The 8,492-nt window shown below is 38.8% G+C and overlaps 1 protein-coding gene across 9 annotated transcripts in view; it reads right to left on the bottom strand.

Moving 5' to 3' along the window:
* The window catches only part of TRIM2 (tripartite motif containing 2), a 91,177-nt gene extending 83,608 nt beyond the window's left edge, over positions 1 to 7,569 (bottom strand). For 3 of the 9 annotated variants that reach the window (XM_018071605.2, XM_018071685.2, XM_018071592.2), the window contains exons 1-2: positions 7,289 to 7,569; positions 6,595 to 6,914 (exon numbers count right to left, since the gene is read on the bottom strand). The gene's annotated coding sequence lies outside the window, so the exon portion shown is untranslated. Of the gene's footprint in view, positions 1 to 6,039; positions 6,456 to 6,594; positions 6,915 to 7,219 lie in introns of those variants that run through there. The other 6 variants (XM_018071627.2, XM_018071611.2, XM_018071680.2 and 3 more) reach the window with 4 other exon arrangements.
* Positions 7,570 to 8,492: the final 923 nt, after the last annotated feature.

Here is an 8,492-nt window from a genome sequence, read left to right on the forward strand (position 1 = left end):
TTAGTCTCCTCCCTGATTAAAGCAATCAGCTGAAGGGCTCTCTTACACTCTCTTTACTATTTAATATTCCATTAAATAGTTCACTGGAAGCACAGATGATGACATACTGATGTTCAGCCACTTCTTGCTCTGACAACACTCGAACTTTCCTCAGTGACAAAGAAAGGGGAAATATATTTACAGGAAAAAGCTTTCCACATGATAGGGCCAGAGTAGTGTGGGTTTGCTGCTCCTGCAGGATCTAAGCCATTTTTTCCCAAATCAGGGTTGCATAACATCAGCTGTGATTTCTCCAAGGGCTAGCTGGCTGAGGACCAAGGAGCATCAAAGAACTTTCTTCTTTCTGCTCTCCATAGGACTTGCAATCAGGTGAAGTCCTCTCTATGTCTATTTGCTCTCACCCCTTCAAGAATAAAGGAAAGCAAAACCTTTCAGAAAACATTTTAAGGACAGAATAATTTTTTAAAAGGATTACCTTAAGCCAATGATGTGACCTTTTGTCACCCCAAAAGGATAAACTCACACTTTTCAAGAAATAGAAGTGTTTTGTATGGTGGTCCTCCCTTACCTACATTCTGTGATGCTGACCAAGAAATGAACATTTATGGAAAAAAAGGAATTAGCTGCAATTATTATTTTAGTGCATCAACAACTAAGGTCAGAACCAAAGCAAATCATCACGTCTCCTAATAATTACAGTGAAAATAATGATCTATTTTCTCATCAATAATTATTGATTTCTAGAAGACCTTTGATGTCATAGCATGGTGTTCATTATAAGCACTATACAATGGTATCTATGCTACAAGCACCACTGTTAACTCTCAACATGTTCTCAAAAACAAAAGAAAAGCTGAATAAATTCTCTGTTTCTCATTTTGAAGAACAGAATCTTAATTTTATAGAGAAAAAGAGTACTTTGGCTATTCCACTTTGTAGAAACAGTGGTGGTTGGAAGCCCATTCGGAGTAAAAATTTGCCATGAGTATATGCAGTATGAGTTATGTTCACTTGTAGGATGGCTATGTCTTGGCCAAAGGTTAATAAATATATTGTCCTGGGAACTCCAAACATGCTAAAATAATTTGGCTGTTAGTTATCTAATTCTTTAATCCATTTTCAGCCTCAGTGCTTTACTTTTACATAGCAATTACCTAATGTCTCAGCATTATCTAAGGACTAATTTAAAACCTGAAGGCCACACATACTCTAACACAGCTAGAGTAACCTACAGATTCAGGTATGTCAGAGGGCAACACTCAGAATGTCAAGGGAGTTGATGTCAACCTCCTCTTTCAAAAACCTAGCCCTGACAAGACTAGTAGTTCCAGCAGGAACTACTCTGCTAAGACAGAGTCAAAGACACTAATTTCAGTGAATCTATTTCCACAGAAGAGTGGAAATTGGTTCATTACAAGGCATTCAAACAGAAGTAGCTCAATATTAGTCTGCAAACACTCTCATTATTTAAAAAAGCCCCTTGTGTCAGTGAATTCCCACTGAACTGAAGGAGGGGGGAACAGAACAGAAAAAGTGTTTAACTTTTTTCAGTTACTCCCCTAGACAGGTAAAGGAGACTCAAAAGTATTGAAGCCTTTAAATTAAGACTATCTATCTTTCTAAAAGACAAAGAAGCTGCAGTGATTTGGTTATTTCTAATCTACTGTCTTTAAAATTAGGTCATTACTTTTAAGAATGCTTTGAAATAAATGAATGATAGGACAGGATTTCAGAATGTTCTTAACACTAATCCATACCACCATGGGATAAATTGCTTTGCTTTTAACCTTCTAGCTAATCCATTTGGGAATCACATTATTGTCTCATAAAAAAAGAGGCACCCATCTTAATATTCCTGAACTAATGAGTTCTGCAAAATCCTTTCAAAGTACTAGCTAACCAGATTGATAAACCACTGCTTTATCCATCCAGATCAAGCTGGTTTTATGATTAATTGCATGCTTGCAAATAGTCTTTCAGACTTCTACTCGTTGTTCCTTGTATGAAAAAAAGACAGACATTTTATGAGTACAACAGCCCTTCAAGTTTGTTTGCTTCCATTCGTATAGATCCTTTCAACTGCTTTCTGGAAGGGTCAAGCAATGCTGTCAGAATATATATTTAAATTTAGTGTTTAATATGTCACTAAAGTGATACAAGTTGCAGTGTCAATGTAAAAAGAGATATTATTGCAAAGTATAGTTTCAAACTGAAATTAAAAACTCCTCGGAACTTCAAGGATCCTTTAGAGTTTTTTATTCCTCCATATACAACTAGGTTTATCACTTCAAAATAAAAATGGCAATTAGAAATCCTAGTGGTTTATGCAATATACATTTCCAGAAAGAATAATTACAAGTTTGGCTCAGTTATATAGGTTACCTTGCTCAGTTAAGTTATAGCTTGTATTCACATGCTACAGCCTTGCCTCGTGAAAAATGATCTGAAGAGTGTACAAACTGAAAAAATTAAATACCTTCAGCATGGAATAGTGCATTATAATGTGGCTTTGTAAACTAGAGAGTTGTCCTGATTTATTTCAGATGGCAGATTCAGTCCTAGTTTACGGGTATAAAAACTACTGTGTACCTTACACCATATTATTCAAACAAAAGGCAGCAGAAAAGGTGATTTTAACAGATGTGGGACTGCTCCTGAAATCTGCTTGTAAGCTGGATAAGGAGCACAGTGATGGGAAAAATCAGTCTTGCGGAAAATACAGATGAAGGCTCTCATCCCATGTTGTGATCCCCACTGTTCACCTGCCTGAATCACAGCACATGGTCCATGATGAGTCAGTTACTGTCTGATGGCCATGTGTCATGCTGCTGCTAGCTCATGCCAATAATGAACATTGACATTTAGAATCTGTAAATAACTAAAGGTAAACATGCTTCATTAAACTTATTAATGAATATTATTACCTTAATAATTAAGTTTATCATGAACCTTAATAACTTAGCAATTGACAATAATGTCTTAATGGTTTTAAGGGGAATCTTCATTGGTGGCCCACAACTATTTTGTAATTATAGTCATGTTTTGGTCAGTTGAGTTACTTTCAATTAATATACTTCATTAACTTAATAGCTAAACACTACCAGCCTAAGGGAGACATTCCAAATGAATCAGTAAGACAACTTTGAAATAAGGTCACAGTAAGTGTATGTCATTTTCTAATTTTAATTACATGCGTTTTCAAGGCCATGTCTAAGAAAACTGTTATCCTGACAACCAATTCAGATGTAACATATTACTGACCTCTGTGTTCTGAATTCAGATGAAGAGTCAAACAAGAATGGTGCTAAGTGCGTGCTAAGGAGGTTTTTGTAGTACAGCTTTTATGCAGTCTGGGGACAAGTCAGAATTTCATATCAGGTGTAATGACTGATATTTAATAAAATGATCTGACACTGCACGGCTTCTTAGGAAATAATCAAGTCCTGAATAATTTGATTTAAAAGAAATTACTGCTCATGCTGTTATTTTTCTCAGATTTTTTCTTCATGCAGAGCCCACAGAAAACAGCAGCCATTATCAGGGATGATTAAATAGATTGAGCCTACATGTGGTTTGATGTTTGAAGATCAAAATCCAAAACTCAGCCTAGGTATCTGTGCTGTGCTAAGTTACATTAATTGGTACTCTAGTTACCTTTTTATTCCTCAACTAGATGAGCATAATGGTTTTCTTCCAAACAGATTTTTTCATCTTAATAAGTCTCAAATCACAGAAGTGTTTGTGTCAAAGTAGATAGAAATTCGAAGGTGGAGGAAAGGTAAAGGAAGGGAAGGAAGGATAAATTTCTCTAAGATGTTTATGAGAATTTGTCCTTACCTATCTCGTTTGTCTCAAAATTCTTTGTAGGGAATTAGAAGAAAGGAGGAGCCATCACAGAACACTAACTAGAAAGAAAAGATCAACATGGAGACTTAGTCTTTCCTATGACTACAGTAGAGAGAAGGTGGTCATGGAATACAGGATTCCCAGTTTTAAAGGACAGATGGGGAGGGACACACTTCCTCTATGAGTAGCACTGAAGAACACTAAAACACAGTTACAAAAAGTTGCTTGGTTGTAGTAAGAAAACAAACTTGGAATGACACAGAACTCCTATCTTGAAAGGGAAGGAAAAAGGGAAAGAAATACTGGAAAGGACTATATTCCTTTTCAGCATGTTGGTAAGTAACAATGGATTTGGCACTATTAAATCTGAACATTGAATACTTTGCAGGGGTTACCTGTGTTGGCAGCTCACCCTGTGCTTTGCATGGAGAATACTGAGAATTCTCTTGAACAGTGGGCAGCTGCAAACTGGCTGGACAAGACTGGTCCAGTGCAGTCACTGGTGTACCGCTTCTTACTGTCTAAGAGAGGTCAATCAACAGGTGAACAGGTTTGCCCTCATCGACTGCCTGGCTTTTCTATAGGCTAAGGTAAAGGATCAGGCAGTTTCACACCTCCCAAAAATATTTATGTGGCAGGGGGGAAACCAGCAAGGCAGCCTGTCACAGTGTCACTGATCTGTTACCGGGGGTAAAGGTATCTGAGCGAGCATGGGAATGCTCACACCTCAGTGCCTTCAAAGAAAGTTACAAAGCATCGATGCATGTAATAGCAAATGAGGTTTCAGCTCAGGGCTGCAGCACCAAGAACTGCAGGGGATTGTTTAGTATTCAGTGAACATATGCCTAAAAAGTCAGTGCACATGCTATCAGAATTTCAGCATCCTGCTGTGCACTGATGAACTTTGCTTAGGTTTCATCAGGATCCATTTACATTCTGGATAAGAGATTTGGGAGGAAAACTGGTATACAATGCAAAGGGCAAAATTAAAGGCCAAAATCTGCCTTTCTGGATATCTCTCAGGAAGATGTCTGAGCAGATTTTAAATAAAACACCCCTGAAATTTTCCATCCATGTCCCACATCTTCCAAGAAGAACTTCTGAAATTATTCAGGACACATATGAATAATTTCTCTATATTTTAGAGACTTAGGCAGGGACTTTCAATGTTTAATCCAAGCAAGCAGTGGATTAACTGTCTTGAGCTGAAAGACTGCCAGCTGACTACTCTTCCCCACACACATGGCATTTGATGTCTGCCATTTTAATATTTTGACATTTTTGTGAGAGACATTGTCCTGAAAGGTCACCACTTGCCTCAGCAGTTGGCTGACTGCCACTCAAGCTTGGGAAGCTTAGCTCCACAGCTGTCATCAAAAATGACCATTTTCAGTGCTAAGTTTCAGAGAAGCTATGAATTTCTGACTGTCTATAAGGGCAAAAGGAGACAAGAGGAAGGAAAGAGAAGCTTCAAAATTACCTTTTACTTTCCAAAATGAAGATAGGCATTTATACACATATGTAAGATGAGGCTGAAGTATTGCAAGAGAAGCTTATAAACAACAGATTGATCAAACATACCTGTGTTACAGCAGCATTATCAAGGGGGTTATACCATTAATATGTTTGCCCCTCTCTTGCAGCAAACAACATAACACACATACTCTCTCCCTAGTCACTTAATGGCAGTCACCTGTTAACTGTGAAAATGACATTTTCACATGGCTCACGAGAAGTTTACAGTACCGCAGTGGTCCCCAAGAAATAACAAACCTATAAATAAAGCAAGAAACATGACGCAGCAACAGAAGCAAACTGACTGCAACCTGCATTTCTTGTGCAATTATCTGATATTTATACTTGGTACTGACCACAAGCTGTTTTCAATAAGCAGAATTCATTCACAGCACAGTAAGAATTCACTAGCCATAAACTCGAAAGGACAATTACACTACAGAATCTTTGAATTAGAAAGGAGAATAAAAACCAAGATGCTGTTTCTTCAGTGCTACGAGACCAAAAAACACTGAAAAATACCAATTCTCTTCCTTACAGTATCACTGCAACACCAAGAAACCTTCAACTCCACTGCTTCCCAACCACCTTACTATCCTGTCATCATGCCACACAGCAGATAAAGATCATCTTCATGTATAGACAGAGTGAGATTGGTGAAAAACATGCATTGCTCACCGTGCTATGTTCATTGTTCTTATCAGGTCAGCTGCAGACTTACTGGTGCCCCTTATGATGACTATTTGTTTGCATTTCTTATAATAAGGTACTGCTGAGTTTCCGAATCAGAAGTCCCGGTCTGCATTTATGGATTTTTAAAGAAAAGACTCACGGTGAAAAATACCAGGGGAGATTTCTCCCCTATGTGCTCACAAGTTGTCTATTACAGCTGAAGTATCTTTCTTGCTGTATATCTAATACTATCTAATCTAAGCAGAAAAACATCTCTCTATAAGTAACTCCTGCATTTGCTTGACTTCTCCCCTCACAGACAAAATGGCAAGCAGATATCCCCAAAATCAACAAACACAACCACAAACTACTTGCTCTGGAAAGCTTTCATGCATCCGTTTCCCTCGGCAGCTCTTCCACTGAAAGCCAGAACAATACTGCAGAGAAGCTTTCCCTGTCAGGATGTTTTCAGCTTTCATCTCTCTGCTTTTTCAAGCAGAAGACTGAGGTAGAAACCTTAATTAGCAATCTGAAAGCACCACACAGGCAAGGAATACTTACATTTGCAACTGTATTTGTGATATTTGCGCACTGATCCAGCGACTGGTGATTACAAAGAAGAGAAAGAGCTTTTTAGGCTGCCTTTCAAGTCTTGCAGCAGTGAAACGAAGGCTGTTATCTGAAAGCTACTCATTTTCTATATGCTGTGCTCTACTTGCTTCCCATGTGCATACAACACAGCTGCCAGATTTAATAACCATGTCAGCCTGCTTTCCCCATAAAGCAGCAGAGAGATGACAGGATGAAGATGAAGTAGCCAGCGCGTTAATCTGTAGTTATGGCTGCACTAAGCCTTGAATGAATGTCACGGTTTTATTGCCCTTTAAAAAAAAATAAAACAAATCAACACTATTTGTGAAAAAAAAAGCACAAAAGGATTTCAGAAATGTCAATCCATACTTGCCTCAGTGACATTAAAGTACATTAAAGAAATTTCTCCTTTTTTTTTCTCAGTTAACAAATCCTAGGACTTGTGTTAATTTCTTTTTCCTACATCCCAATCTTTCAGAATACATTTTTCCTAGCAGAGTATGCCTTCTACCCCAAAAGAACAAAACCATTGACTGGCAAATTAATTGAGCTTCCCTCCTCTCCAGTTCCTCTCTGGAAGGAAATATTTCCATACCTGTTTGTCTTTGCTGACTTCTTTCAGGAAAAAAAAAGTTAATAAAAAAAGGGTAAAATTCTCTTTTACCATTTAAATTCTCCCACGCACAGTGGTTCCTAGAGCACTGGACTTTAGTATCTGATGTGGTCAGTTCACTGCCAAGGTGGAGCATCGCCGTACCTCCAGCTGCAAAACCAGTTCCATGTGAGGGAAGGGTGGCCAGACTTTACACGAGCAGAGAAGGTGCCACTCATGCAATCAAGAACAACAAACTAAAAATAAACAAAGAAGTGTTCAGTTGAATTTGCAACAGTGCAGGGATGCCGCAGAGGTCATATGACATCTGTGCGCGTCTTTTTCTCTCTCTCATTTATATTCCCTTCACTTCCCTTGGAGGCACCTGTCTCAGCGGGGAGTGGTTTCTGTGGAAACTACGGACAGTCGGTTTTCCCCTCAGAGAAACTGTTACTATGGAAACCTTACATAATGTATATGGCCTAGATTCTTTTTAAAAATAATCTGACCCTGAAATTCTCAGTATAAAATAAGAGCTGATCTGTCTGGGGGGCAAGAAATATAGTTATTTAATAACTGCATTAGAAATATAGGATTTAAAAAAATCCAAATGGTGTTATGAATTAAATGAGAGTGTAGGGGGCATATCATTGCATCAGTCACAAAGACAAAATAATTTGTAAATGCCAGTAAAGAAGGTCCATTATTTAGCACTTGTGGGAAGCAAGGAGGAAGGGAAGCATATACTTGACATCATGGCTCAGTGTAGCAATCAATACCACATCTTGCAGAGTTGAGCTTTTCCCTGTGTGTTTATTTTTCCAGCAACCAGGACCTCAGTTAAAGATGTGAGCCCAAATACCTCTTACATCTACCCCATTCACAACCGAAAGATCAGCTTCAAAGTCACTTACCCTACACTATGAAATCATGCTGTGTTAAAACTCGAGGAAGTGCCTGAAAGGAGCTGCATGAGTCAGTGAGGCATAGCATGCAGTGGAGCAGAAGCATAAAAGGCACACTGCTGTTTATATGACTTTCCTCTCAGCTCAGAGGAGACAAACCTGTCCACAGTCATGGTGGGCAGGGCAGGTCTGTCAGATTGCATTGGGGACATTGGGATGTAAGGGCCCCAGTAATGGGGCTGGGCAGGGTGAGGGAGTTTTGCCTTCTAAGCAGCTGAAGACCTGGTGGGTCGGGAATGACACGGAGTGGTAGTCACGTCACAGATGTTGTGAAACGGGCAGGTAGATGTCTCCCTTCTCTCCCCTATCTG

This window comes from Manacus vitellinus, unplaced genomic scaffold (genome assembly GCF_001715985.3).
Source record: "Manacus vitellinus isolate BGI_N305 unplaced genomic scaffold, ASM171598v3 scaffold_0_pilon, whole genome shotgun sequence".
Lineage (NCBI taxonomy): Eukaryota > Metazoa > Chordata > Aves > Passeriformes > Pipridae > Manacus > Manacus vitellinus.